At 54.9% G+C, this 17,999-nt stretch overlaps 2 non-coding genes and 2 pseudogenes across 2 annotated transcripts; all 4 read left to right on the forward strand.

The window, feature by feature from the left end:
* The first annotated feature begins 2,251 nt into the window (after window positions 1-2,251).
* LOC133106290 (U2 spliceosomal RNA) lies at window positions 2,252-2,442 on the forward strand. The gene has a single exon (XR_009704457.1). It is a non-coding gene; the product is annotated as a U2 spliceosomal RNA (small nuclear RNA).
* Window positions 2,443-2,801: 359 nt separating this feature from the next.
* LOC133105878 (U5 spliceosomal RNA) lies at window positions 2,802-2,918 on the forward strand. Its single transcript, XR_009704066.1, has one exon. It is a non-coding gene; the product is annotated as a U5 spliceosomal RNA (small nuclear RNA).
* Window positions 2,919-6,574: 3,656 nt separating this feature from the next.
* Window positions 6,575-6,749, forward strand: LOC133106423 (U2 spliceosomal RNA; annotated as a pseudogene).
* A 7,325-nt stretch (window positions 6,750-14,074) lies between these two features.
* On the forward strand, window positions 14,075-14,165 carry LOC133106585 (U2 spliceosomal RNA; annotated as a pseudogene).
* Window positions 14,166-17,999: the final 3,834 nt, after the last annotated feature.

Here is a 17,999-nt window from a genome sequence, read left to right on the forward strand (position 1 = left end):
TTAGGGCCAATCCAGGAGTGGTGGGCTATCCACTCCCTGGAGCGGGGGGGGAACGGCTAAAGGTGATGGCGTACATGGACGACATTGCCATCATCGCCACAGATAGTCGTTCTATCGCTTGTGCCACCAAGGTGTTGGACGACTTCTGTGTGGCCACTGGCGCCCTGGTCAACAGGGACAAGAGTGAACTGTTTCTGTCTCCAAATTGGAGTGAGGAGCTGACCGTTTCCTTCCCTGTGCGTAGGAATACCATCAAGCTCCTGGGGGTGACCTTCCAGGCTGACGGAGGAGGGAGAACCAGCTGGGAGGGAGCCCTCCGCCACGTCCAAAATAAAATCAGGAGCTGGAGTGCACGGCCCTTGACCATGGCGGGTAAGATCCTCGTCCTGAAGGCAATTGTCCTACCCATTCTGCTCTATGTGGGGAGGGTGTTTCCCCCAGACAAAGCCACCGGGAAGCTAATTACCCGGATGGCTTTCCGCTTTGTCTGGGGGAGCACCATGGAAAAACTTAAACGCGTCACCCTCCTCAAAGAGGAGCGGAATGGGGCCGGGGGGTCCCAGACATCGTGAACATCTTCATGGTGCAGGGTCTGGCCACCCTTGTCCAGAATGCAGGGAAGGTGGGTAAGGCCTCTGGTACCTTTGCCAGGTACTATGCCACCCCCTTCCTCAGAGCAATGGGCTTGGGTGTGCTGGACCTCACCGTACCCTACAGCTGGGACCCCCCCTATGTCTATCGAGCCCTGAAGGACTTTGCCTACAGGACGGGTCTGCCCAGGGCTGGCCTAACCTCGTGGAGCTATAAAATGATTATGGCTCATTTAAGATCTGGCCAAATAGTAACGCTCCCGAGGGGGGGGCCAGACCTGGACCCGCAAGTCATCTGGGCAAATGTAACACACAAGTGTCTTACAAACAAACAAAAAGACATTGCCTGGATGACAGCCCATAGGTGTCTCCCCACCAGAACATTTATGTATCGCCGGCACTTAGCCCTGACTGAACGCTGCCCCCACGGATGCACTGACTCGCAACACATCCACCACCTGTTCTGGGAGCGCTCCGTGGCCAGGCGGGTCTGGGGCCTTGTTTGTTCCTCTGTCTCCCTAAGCAGGTTCCTGCCGAGGTCCTCCCTGATGGCTGAGGGCATCCTCTACGGTCCGCCGGGGGGATGCAAGACCACCGTGCTCCAGCGTCAGTGGAGGATCATCAACACAGTGAAGCAGGTCCTGTGGGAGACGAGGAACATCAAGGTCTACCAGAAAACATCTGTAGACCTGGTCACTCTCCGAAGGAGGATCCAAAACCTCCTCCAGGACGGCATTCTGGTGGACATGCACGCTAATAAGAACCTGGCGAGAGAGAAGTGGGGGGTGGACCACTGGAAAGAACTTATCATATAGTCCACCCCCCCAAGGGACACAGAAGGGACACAGACGCCTCTCGGGACAACCAAACCTGAGCGGAATGGACTCTTTCTTTACTATTTCCTCGTCTTTTAATTCACCTTAGTTTCTTTATTGTTGAAATTGATTTTGTTGAGTTTTGTAAGGTCTCTTTGGAATATTTTGTAATCACTCTTTCTTTAAGTTGGTTTTCATTCCTTTGATGTCTCTGTTTCATTAGCTTAAGTTCTTGATTAAATGATTATTTTGTGTTAGTGTGTTTAAAAAAAAAAAAAAAAAAGAAAAAGAATTTTAAAATGTAAAGAAATGTAAAAAAAACCAATAAAACCACATTTTACTAAAGATTTCCGTGGAGAGGAACGCACCTGAGTTTGTGCTATTTTTGGATGCTCCGTCCACAGGATGGGGCAGCTTCGAACAGTTTAAGGACAGATGGCAATGTGCGACAGGTATGCAGGTTGCTTGCGAGTCACCGATGAGCCGAGCCGACTTGCTCGTTTCTGACTTGTTGCCTGCTTGCGGCGTGCGATCGATGCCCCGCTCGCTAAATAGCTTTGGTCGCTGCCTAGAGAGCAGCTATTCGGTAAGTGACTCGGTAGTAAGTACGTCACAGCGTACTCGGTATGTGTTGAGTGTTTTTGGCGGCTGTGCCTGCCAGTGGAGGACAGTGGATCTTGGTGGGAGTCCGGTCGTTACGGTAGCTCGCCGACCGGCCAGTCAGTGCGTGCGCAGGGTTCTTGGGAAGGCGGGGAGGGGGGCCGGCTCCTGGGCCAGGTGGCGTCTGCCCCGAGCGCGGTCCGGGGCCACCGGGAGGGCGCCGTCGGCAGGGGCCAGTTTGCGGTTATCGCTTCTCGGCCTTTTGGCTAAGATCAAGTGTAGTATCTGTTCTTATCAGTTTAATATCTGATACGTCCCCTATCAGGGGACTATATATTAAACGGATTTTTGGCACAGGGAGTCGGAGAAGGAGCTTGCTCCGTCCGCTTCAAGCATCGACCCGTTATTGCAGTGCGTTCGGGAACGGTGCGCCTCTCCAAGTTTTGTGCAAAAAAAGGTTGTGTTTTGTTGTCCTTTACTAGGTGGGTGGGTTGCCCTGTTCTTCCCCCTTTTTGTTTGTTTGTTTGTTTGTTTGTTTTTTTTGTATGTATGTAAATTGTGTTGTAAATAGGGTGAATATGTGCCCTTGTTGTAAGTGTGCTTGCCTCTGTTTTTTAGCAAAATGATGTAGTTTTCTGTGCGGGACGTAACTGTTTGTTGTCATTGCGCTGTCTCGCTTTTCCCACCTTCCCTCTCGGATTGTCTGTCCGGCCGGCTGGCAGCAGTGGCAACCCCGGGTCAGTGGGAGTGGCTGGGAAGGGGGCCGGAGGCGCCTGGTGCGCTGAAAGGTCACATTTCGCTCGGGTTTCTCTTCAGCACGCACAAATCTTTCGCCTTTTACTAAAGATTTCCGTGGAGAGGAACGCACCTGAGTTTGTGCTATTTTTGGATGCTCCGTCCACAGGGCGGGGCAACTTCGAACGGTTTAAGGACAGACGGCAATGTGCGACAGGTATGCGGGTTGCTTGCGAGTCGCCGACTTGCTCGTTTCTGGCTTATCGCCTGCTTGCCGCGTGCGATCGATGCCCCGCTCGCTAAATAGCTTTGGTCGCTGCCTAGAGAGCAGCTATTCGGTAAGTGACTCGGTAGTAAGTACGTCACAGCGTACTCGGTATGTGTTGAGTGTTTTTGGCGGCTGTGCCTGCCAGTGGAGGACAGTGGATCTTGGTGGGAGGAGCCAGCTGAGTCCGGTCGTTACGGTAGCTCGCCGACCGGCCAGTCAGTGCGTGCGCAGGGTTCTTGGGAAGGCGGGGAGGGGGGCCGGCTCCTGGGCCAGGTGGCGTCTGCCGCGAGCGCGGTCCGGGGCCACCGGGAGGGCGCCGTCGGCAGGGGCCAGTTTGCGGTTATCGCTTCTCGGCCTTTTGGCTAAGATCCATGATGGTTCATGGATCCCCTTGAGTCTCTGCCTAAGGCCTGGAGCTTAAAAAATCGGCTCTCAAGCCAGGCTTCGGCCTGGTGGTGAGGAGCGATCGGGGGTTTTACTTTTTTTCCCCCTGATTAGCGTAGCGCCCTTCGGGGATTGAATTGGACTTATTGATACTGGAATTTGGAAATTGGACTGGGATTGATTTGGATAATGATTTGGACAACGTCGCTGTTGTATATATGTATATAGGATTAGTGTAGATTTAATAAAAAAAGGTAAAACTCTGAGCCAACGCTGAGGCCTTGACTCTGAGCTTCACCACAAAAAAAAAAAATCTGTTCTTATCAGACGGAGACAAAACTTTTTTCGCGATCGGAGGATTTTTCTGTGTGTGGGACCATGACTGCGCCAGGACCAGAGAGTTCGGGAGGAGCTTTAAGGAGGAGGAACACAATCCGGCTGCAGGTGGCGGTGGAGGAGAGAGGGAAGGTGGATCTGCGTTACGTTATCGTAAGGCTGTTTAATGACTTTTTCAATGTTGGCGTGGAAAGGATGTACTGCGTACAGGATTACCCAAGCAGGGGACTTTTTGATGTGACGCTGGAGAGTGAGGGCCTGTGCTTAGAGGTATTCGAGGCCTACAACGATGGAAAGAGAAGGGGGGTTTTTCATTTTTTGTCACGAAAGAGGTTTTTTGTTTGTTTTGTGCAGGAGGTGCACCTGAGGTCCAGTGAGGACGCTCACAAATTTTCTTTTGAGTGGAAGAAGGGGTTTTCTTTTTGGAGTGTGGGAGGGGCTCATTCTTCCGGGGTGGAAGAGGGATGGGATATAGAGATCAGGAATGTGTTCTCTTGGGTTCAGGGGAGGGTCCTCGTGGTGGACGGGGATTGGAGGGAAAGAAGGCTGAGGCTGGTGTGTGCCACGAGCAGGGTGGTAGTGATGGGGGGGGATTTTAACGTTTCCTTTGAGGCGCCGGATTTCTCGGCGGCACATCTGAAGGGTGTGTTGGGGAGGTTCTCCTTAAAGGACGGGTTTAGGGAGGTGTGGCCAAGGGACCCGGGGCTTACCTGGGGGAACAGCAGGGGGGCCAAGTCCCGCCTTGATTATGTTTTTGTTCCGGGGGGGCAGAGGGTGAAGGCGGCGGAGGTGATCCCGCTGTTTTTTTCGGATCACAGCGGGGTGGTGGTGACAGTGGGGTGGGATGCGCCAGCTTTTGGGAGGGGGTGCTGGCGCATGAATACACAAGTGCTAGAGGAGGAGGCCTTTTGCGTGCATTTTGGGGAGGCGTACAAGGGATGGAGGGCGCTGAAGCCCTTTTTCAGTACCACGGTAGAGTGGTGGGAGGTAACAAAGGCCCGAATTAGGGCTTTTGTTATCAACTACTGCAGGGGAAGGAGGAGGAGGGAGCAGAGGTACTCTCTTAAGCTCCAAAGGGAGCTAGAGGGGCTATATGTGCGGTGGAACAAGGGGGAAGGGTTTGATGAGGGGAGGTGGGAGGGGTTAAAGGCAGAGCTAAGGGCGCTGCACGAGGGGAAGGCGCGCTCCCTGGTTTTTAAGAGCCAGGGAGAACTATATGAAAAAGGGGAGACGGTTTCGGCCTACTTCTTTCAGAGGGTAAGGGCGATGAGGGTAAGGAGGGTGATGGAAGGGTTGAGGGGGGAGGACGGGAGGGTGCAGAGAGAGGCACAGGAGATGCAGAAGGTGGCCTCCCGGTACTATGCCGAACTCTTTGGGGAAAGGGAGGTGGATACGGTGGCCGCAGAACGTTTCTTGGGGTTAGTGGAGCAGAAGGTGCCGGAGGGAGTGAGGGCGGTCTTAGAGGTGCCCTTCAGCTTGGAGGAGCTCGGAAGGGCACTCTCTGGGATGAAGGGAGGGAAGGTCCCGGGGAAGGATGGGATCCCCAAGGAGTTTTATTGTAAATTCTGGGAGATGGTGGGCCCAGACTTCTTGGACGTAGTGGGGGAGATGTATGAGAAGGGGGAGCTCGGCCCCTCGATGAAAGAAGGAGTGGTGGCCATGCTGTACAAGAAGGGCGATGAGCTTGATATAAAAAACTGGCGCCCAATAACACTTCTGGGCGTCGATTACAAGCTCATCGCCCGGGCACTGGCAGGCCGGCTGAGGTTAGCCATGCCGTTCCTGGTGGGGGAGGACCAGACCTGTGGGGTAGAGGGGAGAACAGCAGCGTGGAATCTCCAGCTCACGCGGGATGTCCTGTGTTGGGTGGAGGAAAGGCACCTCCCGCTTGCTTTTATCTCTCTAGATATGGAGAAGGCATTCGATAGGGTAAGTCATAGTTTTTTGTTTGGGGTTTTAGGGCGTTTGGGTTTTTGGGTAAAGTTTTTAAGGTGGCTGCACTTGATGTATAGGGGTGTAGGGAGTAGAGTAGGGGTTAACGGGCACTTGGGGGACATGGTGTGGCAGAAGGGGGGGGTAAGGCAGGGGTGCCCTTTGTCACCACTCCTTTTTGTTTTGTATTTAGAGCCAATGGCGGAGGCAATTAGGAGGGAGGGAGGGATAAAAGGGGTGCCAATGCCAGGGGCGGGGGGTGAGATTTTGAAGTTGGCAATGTATGCGGATGATGTTTGTTTGTTTATGGATGGGGACAGGAGTGTGCGGAGGGCAATGGAGGTCGTGGGGGACTTTGCCAGGGGGGCGGGGGCCGCTATTAACCTGGCAAAGTCAAAAATTAAGTACTTAGGGGCGTGGAAGGGGAGAAGGGATGGACAGGGGGGGCTGCAGGTAAGTATAGGGCCAGTGAAGGTACTGGGGGTAGAGGGGAGCGGTAAAGACGGGGTGGACAGGGAGGGGGGTGGTGCGGATGGTGGAGGCGGAGGTGGAGCGGCGCTTCCGATGGGAGGTACTGAGGTGGGGTTTCCACGCCGCATGGGAGCGATGGAAGGGGGTGAGTTAGGGTTTTTTGAAGGGTTTTGTGTGTAGGGCTGTTTTTGTTTGTTTCTTGTTTGGTTTGTATTGCTGTCTCTGTTTTCTGAGATTTTTTGGTTTGAAATGCGTTTTGTATGGTGGGACTGTGTTGGGAAGGGGGAGGGGGAAAGAATGGGGTTTGGGGACTTTGGGACTTGGTTGGGAAGGGGTGGGGTTTTGGGGTTTTTTTTCTGGTAAAGAGAGATGTAGAGAGGTTTTGTGTTTGGATTTTGTTGTACAGTGTGTGTATGTGAAATGATGTCTGAGCGGACAATAAAATAATTTAAATACAAAAAAAAATCTGTTCTTATCAGTTTAATATCTGATACGTCCCCTATCAGGGGACTATATATTAAACGGATTTTTGGCACAGGGAGTCGGAGAAGGAGCTTGCTCCGTCCGCTTCAAGCATCGACCCGTTATTGCAGTGCGTTCGGGAACGGTGCGCCTCTCCAAGTTTTGTGCAAAAAAAGGTTGTGTTTTGTTGTCCTTTACTAGGTGGGTGGGTTGCCCTGTTCTTCCCCCTTTTTGTTTGTTTGTTTGTTTGTTTGTTTTTTTTGTATGCATGTAAATTGTGTTGTAAACAGGGTGGATATGTGCCCTTGTTGTAAGTGTGCTTGCCTCTGTTTTTTAGCAAAATGATGTAGTTTTCTGTGCGGGACGTAACTGTTTGTTGTTATTGCGCTGTCTCGCTTTTCCCACCTTCCCTCTCGGATTGTCTGTCCGGCCGGCTGACAGCAGTGGCAACCCCGGGTCAGTGGGAGTGGCTGGGAAGGGGGCCGGAGGCGCCTGGTGCGCCGAAAGGTCACATTTCGCTCGGGTTTCTCTTCAGCATGAATTAACCTGTTGCCTACCACTGGCTTGCTAGTGGTAGACAAGGGGTTTTCGGCTGTTCTCGAGAGGCTTCTCAGAGCTTGTGTCCCTTCTCTCTCTCCCTTTTTCCTCCCTTTCTTGGCTCCTTCGCCCCCCTCTTTTTTCCACCTGGTTTTTCCTCCTAACCTGACGGACTGCGAGTTCCGTTCCCAGTACGTGGCCTGACCGCGGCTGGTGCGGACTCGCAGTTCACGGACCACCCCCGGAACAGCTGTACCTGGAGCGAGGAGAGAGTACCAGTGGCTTGACCGCGGCCCTCTCTGACCTCCAGGTACCCCAGGGCCTGTTGGGAGGAACCAACCAGGTGGCTGGAGAGAAGGAGCGAGGGAGCTGATCCAGGAACTGCGGAGGGAGCTGCCGTTGCCAGAGCCTGCCACCAGAGGGAGCCGGACCCGGAGGAGCCTTGAGGATCCAGAGAGCCAGCCAAGAAGCCCGGGACTCCACCACCTTTCCCTGGACTGAGGCGGCGACGAGGATCCTCGAGAGCCAGCCGGCGGAGGCAGAGACTCGCCTGGAGGCCACCCTGCCAGAAGACTCCCGCCATCCGGAGGACGAGCTCCACTGCTGCAGAACGCTTTTCTGCCGGAAGCCAGAGGCGAGTACAAGAGCTGCCCGGAGAGAACGCCCGGAAGGGCTGCTCTCCGGGCCTGTACCAGCCTTGCTGGGCCTTCGCCGGTTGCTCTCTCTGCCTCTGGTTTTTCAGGCCCTGCAGCAGATCCAGCGGAACCCCTCCGGAGGACGAGGCGTGCGGAGCAGGCAGAAAGGGGGATCCGTGGACCTCCCCCCAGAAGACGGCGGCGCCCTTTGGATCCGGACCTGCTCACTGCGTACCGGACCAACGCTTGGCGCCCCCCCACCGGAAGGGAGGTTCACTAGCGGCAGGGGAGCTGAACCATCGGCCCCCCTTGCATGTTCGGTCCCCCTGGGACAGGCCATCAACCTCAGGCGATTCTTTGTTCTCTGCCTACAGCTGGACTCCGGCCCCCAGCAGGAATGGCGACGGCGGCTCAGCCAGGTGTGCGGCGCCACAATGCCGTCCGGCTAACCCTCCTGAACAGCGGAGAGGGGGGCAGCAGCGACAGGGTAGGCCCCCTGGTGGAGCACGGGGTGAATGGCGCAGCTGTGGAGGGCGCCACCGAGCCAGCGTCCACTAGGGGGGGAACCAATGCTGCTGCCCCAACAGCCAACAGCCAGAGGAGAGTGACAGGTATGACCCGCCTGGAGTTTAGCCGGGCAGTGCTTCAGCGAGCCATGGGCTTCGTGCCAGGCGACCTGAACTGCCTGGTGAAGGTTCCAGGAAATGCTGATATTTTTGAAATTAGCTTTAAAAACGCTAATGTCCTGGAGAGGTTCTGGAACCTCTCTAGAGAGGGGAAGGACAGGTCTCCCCTCAACAACTTTCAAGTTGAGCCCCTGTCCCACACGGAAAACAAAGTGGTCACTGTACAGTTTTATAATGAAGCTGTACAGGACCACGATGTGAGTACGTGGTTGGGCAGGTATGGCAGTGTTAAATCAGGATCTCGGAGGGTCCTGGATGAGGACGGAGTCTGGACCGGGGCCAGAAAATGGCTGGTCCAGCTAAAATCTGACCCCTCTGTAGTCGGGGGGGTATGTCATATCCCCAGCACCATCACGCTGGGGAGACACCGGGGCGTGGTGTTTTATCACGGCATGCCCAAGCTGTGCAGGAACTGCGGCGAGTTAGGTCACTTGGCCGCAGCCTGCACAGTGGTCAAGTGCAAGTCGTGTGGCGGCGAGCACGAGACCAGGGCGTGCCGTGACCCGAGGCCCTGTAACCTCTGCGGGGTGAGGGGGCATCTCTTCCGTGATTGCCCCCTCTCGTACGCGAACAGGGCCCGGAGCACCGCGCCCCTACCACCGTCATTGACTGCCCCCCCGCTCCCTACCCCGCTCCCTACCCCTCTTATACCCATAATAATTGAAAATACATTCACGTCCCCCCCCATTCAGCCTGACAACATACCAACACAGGCACCGAGCACGGCACAAGACCTCCCCTGCAGCACTATTTCGGAAATCCCAAACAGCACAGTTCCCCTGATTACCCTATCCCCAATCACCACAGTAAAGGAGGAGCCTGACTCCGACATCCTCATCACGGTGGAGGAGTCAGACTCCTCAACCACAGACACTGATGACACCATCACACCCTGGCAGAAGGCGAAATCCAAAAAGGGCAAAAGAATGAGATCACCAAAAACTACAGCTCAGCACAATTTTCCCACCCAGCCTGCAAATCCAGCAATAACACGCCAAACCAAACTAGCCAAAAGAGCCGTTGTGACAAACCAAAAAGAAACCCCACAAACTTCCGCTAGGCCAAATCCCCTACCACGCCCAAACAAACCAACCCCACCACCATCAAAGCCGAGACAGACCGGTCACCATACCTTTAGCACCCTTCATCCCAGAACCACTAAGGACCAGCCAGCCCCTGGACCCAAACAACATCCGCCTCTCAGGGCCCTCCAGGGGCTGGGGGGAAGCCTGGGGTAAGAACATCTGCCCCCACCTCTCCAGGACGGAACCTCCCAGGCAGTCGGGAGGGGAGACCCATGGGAGCACATGGTCAGGGGGTGAGTAGGCGCCAAAATAACCCAGACACAATCTTTTCTACAATTGACCAAATGTGCCAGAAAATTTCCAGCAATAACTCCGGTACACCAGACACACACCAAAAATAAACTTTATGGAAAACACAATTATGTTAACAACACTCAACACCCGCAGTATTAAACATCCAGACAAACGCTCAACAGTTTTCTCCATTCTTTCACAAATCCCCTCGGACGTCGTCCTGCTCCAGGAATGTGGTATCCCGTTCCGGGAGTTGGATGGCGTTCTGGGGGGGGAATGGAGAATGGGAGACTCTCTCTGGTCTGGCTCTAACATCGCCAGAGCTGATGGGGTCGGCACGTTGACGAAGAATCCCTTTGTTAAAACAACAGCACACAATATTGTGGAGAGTGGGCGAATCCTCGTCACTGATTTCGATGTCGGGGGTTCCCCACTCAGGGTCGTCAACGTGTACGGCCCCACCAGTGTGGCCGAGAGAGTCTCCCTTTTCACAAAATTACGCTCCATATTACACACTACAATGCCCGTCGTCGTAGGGGGAGACTTCAACTGTGCTTTAAGAGATGAGGACCGCAGCAAACCAAGGCCGGACCGCTCCGGCACCCTGCTGCGGTCCCTCATCGAGGATTTCTCCCTCTGCGACGCCTGGGGCGCCTCTCCTCCCCAGCATACGTTTGTGAGTTCCTCTGGCTCCTCCTCATCCAGAATTGACATGTTTCTGCTCTCCCCAGGCCTGAGGGTGCACAGCTATTCCATCAAGGCGGTGCACTTCTCGGACCACCACATGGTAACCGTGTCCCTGGTCTGGGAGAAATCGATAACCGTGGGTAAGGGGCTCTGGCGAATGAACATCAGCCATCTCCAAGACCCCCAGGTGCGTCTCTCCTTCTCGAGAAGATACCAGGAGTGGGTGAGTCTGAAACATCTCTTTGACTCCCCGGTGGAGTGGTGGGAGATGGTGAAGGAGCGAGTGCGGGGTTACTTCCGGGCAGTCGGGCGGAGGAAGGCGAGGGAAAGGAGGGCAGTTTTTGAACGCCACAATGCTGCCCTCCAAAGACTAAGCCTCCTCCAGTCCCGAGGCCTGGATGTTAGCAGCGAAATCGCACAAGCTCGGCAGAGCCTCACCACCCTCTACCGGGAAGAGCGGAAGAAACAGACCTTCCGCTCCAAACTCCAGGGCCTCGAGGAGGATGAGAAATGCACACGGTTTTTCTTCCGCAGGGCACGGACCAAGACGAATAACATCTTGTCTCTCTATAACAGCAGAGGTGTGGTGGTGTCTGAAGAGGCGGAGGGAGTTCTACGAGGGCCTTTATAGCGAGAGGCCCTCAGACGGGGCTCTCATGGACACCTTCCTGGGCTGCCTGGACAGACGCCTGGGAGATGAGCAGATGGAGGCGGAGTTGAGCACTGAGGAGCTCACCAGGGCCGTGCACTCCCTGAATACACACAAAGCTCCGGGCCCTGACGGAATCCCAGCTGAGTTTTACCAGGCTCACTGGGATCTCCTGAAGGGGGACGTGGCGGAAGTGTTCAGGGCTGCGTACAGGGAGGGGCGGTTAGGCGCCTCACTGAGACAGAGCTCAGTAGCTCTTGTCCCAAAGAAGGGGGACCTGAAGGACCTCCGCAACTGGCGGCCGATCAACCTCCTCTCAGTCGATTATAAGATCATGGCGAAGGCGCTGATGGGGAGGTTCCAAGGCCTGATAACATCGGTGATCGGACCGGACCAGACCTGCAGCGTGCAGGGGAGGTCCATAAATGACAACCTGCTCCTCGCGAGGGATCTAATCATCCACTCCGGGGAGCGGAGGTCCCCCTTGTGCCTTCTCAGTCTCGATCAAGAGAAGGCATTTGACCGGGTGAGTCATGTGTGCTTGGAGAGAGTGCTGGAGAAAATGAACATTCCTGGCCCCCTCCTGCGCTGGACAAAGATCTGTCTGACAGACATAACGGGCAGAGTGGTTGTCAATCGACAGCCCTCTGCCCCGTTTGATGTCAGGTCTGGCGTCAGGCAGGGGTGCCCTCTAGCATCTCTCCTGTACGTCATCTACCTGGAACCGTTCCTCCAGGCCATCAGGGCCAATCCAGGAGTGGCGGGCTATCCACTCCCTGGAGCGGGGGGGGAACGGCTAAAGGTGATGGCGTACATGGACGACATTGCCATCGTCGCCACAGACAGTCGTTCTATCGCTTGTGCCACCAAGGTGTTGGACGACTTCTGTGTGGCCACTGGCGCCCTGGTCAACAGGGACAAGAGTGAACTGTTTCTGTCTCCACATTGGAGTGAGGAGCTGACCGTTTCCTTCCCTGTGCGTAGGAATACCATCAAGCTCCTGGGGGTGACCTTCCAGGCTGACGGAGGAGGGAGAACCAGCTGGGAGGGAGCCCTCCGCCACGTCCAAAATAAAATCAGGAGCTGGAGTGCACGGCCCTTGACCATGGCGGGTAAGATCCTTGTCCTGAAGGCAATTGTCCTACCCATTCTGCTCTATGTGGGGAGGGTGTTTCCCCCAGACAAAGCCACCGGGAAGTTAATCACCCGGATGGCTTTCCGCTTTGTCTGGGGGAGCACCATGGAAAAACTTAAACGCGTCACCCTCCTCAAAGAGGAGCGGAATGGGGGGCGGGGGGTCCCAGACATTGTCAACATCATTATGGTGCAGGGTCTGGCCACCCTTGTCCAGAATGCAGGGAAGGTGGGTAAGGCCTCTGGTACCTTTGCCAGGTACTATGCCACCCCCTTCCTCAGAGCAATGGGCTTGGGTGTGCTGGACCTCACCATACCTTATAGCTGGGACCCCCCCTACGTCTACCGAGCCCTGAAGGACTTTGCCTACAGGACGGATCTGCCCAGGGCTGGCCTAACCTCGTGGAGCTATAAAATGATTATGGCTCATTTAAGATCTGGCCAAATAGTAACGCTCCCGAGGGGGGGGCCAGACCTGGACCCGCAAGTCATCTGGGCAAATGTGACACATAAGTGTCTCACAAACAAACAAAAAGACATTGCCTGGATGACAGCCCATAGGTGTCTCCCCACCAGAACATTTATGTATCGCCGGCACTTAGCCCTGACTGAACGCTGCCCCCACGGATGCACTGACTCAGAACACATTCACCACCTGTTCTGGGAGTGCTCCGTGGCCAGGCGGGTCTGGGGCCTTGTTTGTTCCTCTGTCTCCCTAAGCAGGTTCCTGCCGAGGTCCTCCCTGATGGCTGAGGGCATCCTCTACGGTCCGCCGGGGGGATGCAAGACCACCGTGCTCCAGCGTCAGTGGAGGATCATCAACACCGTGAAGCAGGTCCTGTGGGAGACGAGGAACATCAAGGTCTACCAGAAAACATCTGTAGACCTGGTCACTCTCCGGAGGAGGATCCAAAACCTCCTCCAGGACGGCATTCTGGTGGACATGCACACTAACAAGAACCTGGCGAGAGAGAAGTGGGGGGTGGACCACTGGAAAGAATTCATCATATAGTCCACCCCCCCAAGGGACACAGAAGGGACACAGAAGCCTCTCGGGACAACCAAACCTGAGCGGAATGGACTCTTTCTTTACTATTTTCTCGTCTTTAATTCACCTTAGTTTCTTTATTGTTGAAATTGATTTTGTTAAGTTTTGTAAGGTCTCTTTGAATTATTTTGTAATCACTCTTTCTTTGTTTGTTTTCATTCCTTTGATGTCTTTGTTTCATTAGTTTAAGTTCTTGATTAAATGATTATTTTGTGTTAATTAGTAAAAAAAGAAAAAGAATTTTAAAATGTAAAGAAATGTAAAAAAACCAATAAAACCACATTTTACTAAAGATTTCCGTGGAGAGGAACGCACCTGAGTTTGTGCTATTTTTGGATGCTCCGTCCACAGGACGGGGCAACTTCGAACGGTTTAAGGACAGACGGCAATGTGCGACAGGTATGCGGGTTGCTTGCGAGTCGCCGATGAGCCGAGCCGACTTGCTCGTTTCTGGCTTATCGCCTGCTTGCCGCGTGCGATCGATGCCCCGCTCGCTAAATAGCTTTGGTCGCTGCCTAGAGAGCAGCTATTCAGTAAGTAACAGTGTACTCGGTATGTGTTGAGTGTTTTTGGCGGCTGTGCCTGCCAGTGGAGGACAGTGGATCTTGGTGGGAGGAGCCAGCTGAGTCCGGTCGTTACGGTAGCTCGCCGACCGGCCAGTCAGTGCGTGCGCAGGGTTCTTGGGAAGGCGGGGAGGGGGGCCGGCTCCTGGGCCAGGTGGCGTCTGCCCCGAGCGCGGTCCGGGGTCACCGGGAGGGCGCCGTCGGCAGGGGCCAGTTTGTGGTTATCGCTTCTCGGTCTTTTGGCTAAGATCAAGTGTAGTATCTGTTCTTCGCGGGAGCGATGGCTTTGGAGGATGAAGAGGTGCCGACCCACCGGGTGCGGTTGAGGAATACCGTCAGGTTCGAGGTTTCGGAAGGGATGAGAGAGACGGTGACGCTGGATTTTTTCGTGGAGAAGATCATCAAAGGTCTGTTTGCTTTGGAGCCTGATTCAGTTTTTTGTTTGCAAGATGTGCCAAGTAGAGGCCTGTTTGATTTAACTTTTGTTACGGAAGCGGACTGTTTGAATTTCTACCACCGATTCAAGGAGGCTAGGGATAGTGCAGTTTTGAGAGGAGTCACGGTCTGGCTGCTGTATTCCAGGCCCCTCAGGCCTTTAGTGATTCATTTGTACAATCCTTTTGTGTTGGAGTCGGACATTTTATGTTTTTTGCACCGCTATTGCGCAGAAGTGAAGGAGGGCTCCAAAGTGAAGAACAAATATGGGTTTTGGACTGGAAAGAGGCGGTACATGGTCAAATTTAAGACGGATGCGCTTAGCGCTGGTGGGTACAAACACCCTCCTGGGAGTTTTGCCATAGGCCCGGATAGGGGGTATCTTTACTACCCTGGAATGCCAGTGTACTGCAGGCGTTGCGGCCTATACGGTCATTTGAAAGAGGACTGTAAGGCAAGCAATTGTAGGAATTGTGGAGCTGAAGACCACCTGGCCAAGGAATGTGCCGCGCCTAAAAGCTGCAGCCTTTGTTCTAGCACGCTGCACCTGTTTCGGGCGTGCCCGGAACGGAGGAGGACCTATGCGGAGGTAATGGGAGGGGCTGCTTGTGAGGTGGAGGACGAGGCCGTGGATCCCCCTGGTGGTGGAGGAGAGAGGAGCGCCAAGGGGACTCATCCTGTTACCGGAGGAGAGGGCAAGAGAAAGGCAAAGCACAAGCCAGGACCGGATTCCCGGAGGGGGTCCCTGGATGAGGAAACGCCAGGCCCGTCGAAAGTCCCTGCCTGCGCGCGTGCTGTTGCTGGCTCGGTCCCTGTAGCTCCTTTATCGGCTGGGGCGTCTGCACGGCCTCTGAAAGGAGGCCCCGCTCCTGCTCCTGCTCAGGCTGCACCTGAACCAGGTGGAGTGAAGGGACGGCACAAGGCGTTTTCCACTGCAGCGCTAGCTCCGGTCGCTGGCCCGGCTCCCGATCCGGTTCCGGGCGTGGTTATTCCGGAGAGCCCGGACAGCCCGGTTCATTCCGGGTTAGCGCAGCGCTTCCGCAGGGCGGCAGCGGCTGCTTTTCGAGGCAAGCAGGTGGGAGGGAAGGATCTTCCGGCTCCGGTCCCTGATCCAGCTCCAGTCCCCGAACCAGCTCCAGTTCCCGAACCAGCTCCAGTCCCCGAACCAGCTCCAGTTCCCGAACCAGCTCCAGTCCCGAATCCAGCTCCGCTCCAGAATCCAGCTTCAGGTCATGGTCCAGCTCAGGCGGAGGTGGATATTGCTGGGTTGGCCTCCGGGGATCTGGGAACCCCGCTTGCTTGGGGGGACACGGAGCCTGCAGAGGACAGCATGCAGTGGGCAAGAGTGGCAGGGAGGAAGCGGGCCTCTTTCGAGGACTCCAATCCCTCCAAGCTGCACAAGTCCGGCTCGGAGGTCAATTTGTCGAACCGCTATGCGGCTCTGACATACGTGGCTGAGGAGTCGCTGCTGGAGGACAACTCGGACATGGGCCTGGGAGGGGAGTCCCCCCTCGAGTGGGACATGGAGGGGTTTGTATTAGATGATAGGGAGGAAAGAGAGTAAAGGGGATTTGGTCATGTACACTGGAAACATGGCGGAACTCAAAATAACGACCGTTAATGTGAGGGGGTTGCAGAACAAAGAGAAGAGGGGGGCGGTATTTGCACACCTCTCATTGTTGGATTTTCACATCTGCCTCCTGCAAGAGGTGCATCTGAGGGATGGGGCAGATTGCAAACGGTTTTCTAAGGAGTGGGGGAGAGGGGAGTCAAGATGGAGTGTGGGGGGAGTTCATTCCACTGGAGTGGGGGTTTTGTTTGGTGGGAGGGATTTTAAGATCGTACATTGTTTGTCTGCCGTGCAGGGCAGGGTGTTATTAGTTGATTTTGACTGGGGGAATACAAAATACAGGGTGGTCAACGTTTACGCCCCCGCTGACCCGGTTGGCAGGAGGGAGGTGTTTTCGGGTTTTGACGCTTTACTGTGCTCAACAAGGTTTTTGATTTTGGGGGGGGATTTCAACACCAGCATTGATAAGGGGAAGGATGCTAGCCTCAGGGGATTATGTTCTGTTGTACAGGGGTTTAATTTGGAGGATGCTTATCGGGTTGTGAATAAGCAGGGCCCTGGCGTGACCTGGGTGAACACAAGGGGGAGCCAGAGTCGCATCGATTATATTTTTTTACAGAAGGGGCAAATAATAAGTTTTGGTTTTGTGACTCCAGTGTGGTTTTCTGACCACTTGGCACTTACTGTGGGGGTTTTAGTTTCCAGTAGGACCTTTGGCAGGGGGTACTGGAAACTGAACGAGGGGATAGTGGGGGACGACGAGTTTAGGAAGCAGCTGCAATGGGCGTACCAGGGCTGGCAGAACCTGAGGCCGCTCTATGGGTCTTGGGTGGACTGGTGGGAGAGCATCAAAAGGCGGGTGGGAATTTTAGCAAGGAGGTATATGAAGCGGAAAAGGGATAAAGATGTGGGGGAGTTTCGGGCTGTGAGAAGGAGGCTGCAAGACCTTTATGAGGAGTGGAATAAGGGTTGTGAGCTGAGGGTGCAGGAGGTGGATGAGCTGAAGCAGTGGCAGAGGAGGTGGTGCGAGAAAAGGGCAGGCATTTTTTGTTTCAAGGCACAGAAAGAGCGCTTTGAGAAGGATGAGAGGTGCAGTGCCTTCTTTTTTCAGACGGTGAGGGCGGCGACGGCCAGGACAGCTGTAGGTGGGCTTAGGGGGCAGAAAGGGGAGCTGCACACGGACAGCGGGGGGATGTTAGGGGTCGCCGCATCTTTTTACCAGCAGCTGTTTGGCGAGCAGGAGGTGGACCAGCAGTGGGGGATCACTTTCTGGGGTTCCTCGACAGACGAGTTCCGGAGGCTGTGAGGGCGGAGCTAGAGCTCCCGTTCTCCAAACAGGAGTTGTGGGAGGCCCTGAAAGGGATGAGCAGGCGGAGGGTCCCTGGCAAGGACGGGATGGGCAGGGAGTTTTATGTGGAGAACTGGGAGTTGCTGGGGGCTGAGTTCTTAAAGGTGGTGGAGGAAATATTTGCGGGAGGGCAGTTAAGCCCTTCTATGAGGGAAGGGGTGGTGTCCCTCCTGTATAAGAAAGGAGACCCTGAGGAGCTAAGCAACTGGCGGCCCCTGACTTTGTTAGGGGTCGACTACAAGATAATTGCTCGGGCCCTAGCTGCAAGGTTGGGCAAGGCCATGCCACACGTGATCCATAGCGATCAGACGTGTGGGGTAGAGGGTAGGTCTGTGCTGTTCAACCTGCAGCTGGTTAGGGATGTGGTGAGCTGGGTGGAGGACAGAGGCCTTCCTCTGGTCCTGGTGAGTCTGGACCAGGAGAAGGCTTTTGACAGGGTCTGCCATAGTTTTTTGTTTAGGGTTTTGGAGAGGTTGGGTTTTGGCGCCAATTTTAGAAGGTGGGTAAGCATACTCTATTCCGGAGTTGGCAGCCAGGTTAAGATAAACGGGTTTTTAGGAGATTTTGTGTTGCAGACAAGGGGCGTGAGACAGGGTTGCCCCCTGTCCCCCCTGCTGTATGTTTTGTATTTGGAGCCCCTGGCAGCTGCAATGCGTGCGGATAGGAGAGTGGAGGGGGTGTGGCTCCCAGGTAGTGGGGGAGCGGTTTTAAAGATGTCAGCATATGCAGACGACATGACGTTGTTTGTCACTAGCGACAGGAGTGTAGAGTGTGCTCTTGAGCTGGTAGGCCGGT

The sequence above is a fragment of the Conger conger genome, chromosome 12, assembly GCF_963514075.1.
Source record: "Conger conger chromosome 12, fConCon1.1, whole genome shotgun sequence".
Taxonomy (NCBI): Eukaryota; Metazoa; Chordata; class Actinopteri; order Anguilliformes; family Congridae; genus Conger; species Conger conger.